General features: G+C 33.3%; 1 protein-coding gene across 2 annotated transcripts in view; it reads right to left on the bottom strand.

The window, feature by feature from the left end:
• LOC118742968 (protein grainyhead) overlaps window positions 1–2859 on the bottom strand; it is a 305196-nt gene that overhangs the window by 160872 nt on the left and 141465 nt on the right. The window lies entirely within an intron of this gene.

Here is a 2859-nt window from a genome sequence, read left to right as displayed (position 1 = left end):
ACACGTGGCAACCCTCTTCTTCGAAATATTTTCCAACTAAAACCTTTCGATTAGTACCCATATTGTAGTAATTCATTTAAATTAATTGAATTTAATTTTTAAACAGGTGGCAACCCTTGTAATACAACTCAGCAATATTCTAAATGTTCAATTTGAAGGTTTCTTAATAATCTTTCGTTTGACACCCATATTTTAATTTTTCAGATAGCTTGCGAATTAATTAATTTAAATTTGACTTTTCAAGCGCGTGGTAACCCTTTCCAAAATATTTTTAAGCTACAACTTTTTTTAACTTTTTTAAGCCTTTTGACACCCATTTTTATACCCGAGCGCACTTGTGCACAAGGGTATTATAACTTTGTTCACATAACGGTTGTTTGTAACAGGCAAAACGAATCGAGATAGATATAGACAAATGTATACATAAATGATCAGAATGAAAAGAGAAATCGATTAAGCGGTGACTGTCTGTCCGTCCGTCCGTCCGTCCGTCCGTCCGTCCGTCCGTCCGTCTGTCCGTCTGTGCACACGATAACTCGAGTAAAAATTGAGATATCTTAACGAAACTTGGTACGTGAACTTCTTTCGGGCGTGGGACGGATGGTATTGAAAATGGGCGAAATCGGATAATAACCACGCCTACCTCCCATATAACGGTAATTTTAAGAAATACGAAAACTGCGATATTTTAGTAACTACTGAAGATAATTCACTCAAAATTGATACTTACAATGAGTTTCAGAGGGAAAACATGAATATTATAAATTTTTGGAAAATGGGCGTAGCCACGCCCACTTATGGTTACATGTGTATATCTTGGTAACCGCTGCACCAATTTCTTCCAAACTTGGCACAGTTGTTGGCCTTAGTACAGCATACTAAATGGCTGAAAATTTTAAAAATCGGACAATAACCACGCCTACCTCTCATATAACGGTAATTTTCAGAAAAACGAAAACTGCAATATTTTAGTAACTACTGAAGATAATTCACTCAAAATTGATATTTGCAATGAGTTTTAGACGAAAAATAAGAATATTACAAAATTTTGGCAAATGGGCGTAGCCACGCCCACTTATGGTTACATGTGTATATCTTGGTAACCGCTACACCAATTTCTTCCAAACTTGGCACAGTTGTTGGTCCTGGTACAGCATACCAACTGGCCGAAAATTTCTAAAATCGGACAATAACCCCGCCCACATCCCATATAACGGTAATTTCGAGAAATACAAAATCTTCGATAAATCAGTAAATATTGAAGCTAATTTATTCAAAATTGATGATTGCAACAATTCTTTACCAAGAAATACGTTTATGACAAAATTTTGGAAAATGGGCGTAGCACCGCCCACTTGTGATCACATATATGTATCTCGCTAACCGTTCTAGCAATTTGTACCAAGCTCGGTATGGTTATTGTGCTTGCCACATAAAAGCAAACCGTTGAAAATTGTTGAAATCGGACTAAAATTGAGGCCGCTTTTCATATAACGGTAAATTTCAGATATGCTTTAAATTTCAATATTTCGAAATTTAAGGACGCTAATTTACTTAAAATGTATACACCCCGGCTTATCATGTAGCGGTAGCTTTCGGAAAGGTGGAAAACTTGCGCCGGGTATTTAATGTTCGGCTCCGCCCGAACTTAGACTTTCTTACTTGTTTAATATAATTTTCAACAAATAATTTCCTTAACTCCAGTGGAATTTGATTTTTTTAACAGATGGCAGCCCACCTCCATGAGTATGAAATCGATTTTGTATATCTCGATACTATATTGGGCAAGATTTTATGGAAATTGGCATCGAGAAGTTGGGTTTTCAACTCAAATATTTTTCTAAAAATGCAGATTAAAAAGTTAAAAATTTTGTTGAAAATTTGTTGAGTTTTTTTCCAAATTCTGTATAAAGTTTGATTTAGATGATTTGATGTTTTCATTAATGCACGAACCATGTTTTTATAAAAAATAGCAAACAAATTTTAATTTGAAAAACATTGCAAATATTTAACAAAAAACACCATGCACGCACTTTCGATCGCCAGTGTACGTACTAGTCTCTGTTCAGTCAAGCGCATATGTAGCTAACAAGTCACTGCTGCGGTGGTAATTTTTTAGGCCTAGCATCAGCCAACTAAGTATATAATTACATATATACATATGTATATATGTTAATCTATGTATAATACTTACACATATCAAAGCCGCACTGCCGACGCACGTATCACTGCTATTCACTATAACTACATAATTTTCATAAAATCTACATAAATTGGGTAATTAAAAATCAGTTTCAGTTTTCGCCTTCAATGCTTAGTGCTTAGGTGATTTGCTATTGTAAGCATTGTCGTCATATCCATAAAATGTTAAACGCATATTTTAGCATATTTCGGATTTTTATGGATAACTTATTCATAACTGACTTTGTTGCTTATCATCGTTTTAACCAAATACATAAGCATTAATATTTCGCTCTTTCGCAGCTTCTTTTATAGACAAAAAAAATTATTTTATGTTTTTGCCTAAAAATAAGTTCCCAACCCTCCTTAATGCGCTATTTAAATACAGTGACTCAAACAAGTGTTCACATGTTAATTTTTTGATTAATGTTCGCAATGTTATTCATGTTAAAATTGACTTTATAGCTGCATACCCAAAAATGTTAAAAAAAAAATTCAGATAAAAAAGTTGGAAATTTTTATGAAAATGTTTGAATTTTTCTCAACTAGGTACATGTAAAGTTTGCCACTTTAATTTACTTGGTTTCTGTTATAAAAAATATTGAGTATTTAAATAAATACAAATCTCTATTTATTACACTGGTCTACAAATTTCAACTTTTTTTCTGCGAATAAGAC

This window comes from Rhagoletis pomonella, unplaced genomic scaffold (genome assembly GCF_013731165.1).
Source record: "Rhagoletis pomonella isolate Grant_MI unplaced genomic scaffold, Rhpom_1.0 Rhpom_scaffold_00007, whole genome shotgun sequence".
Lineage (NCBI taxonomy): Eukaryota > Metazoa > Arthropoda > Insecta > Diptera > Tephritidae > Rhagoletis > Rhagoletis pomonella.
This window is presented reverse-complemented; position numbering and strand designations above follow the sequence as displayed.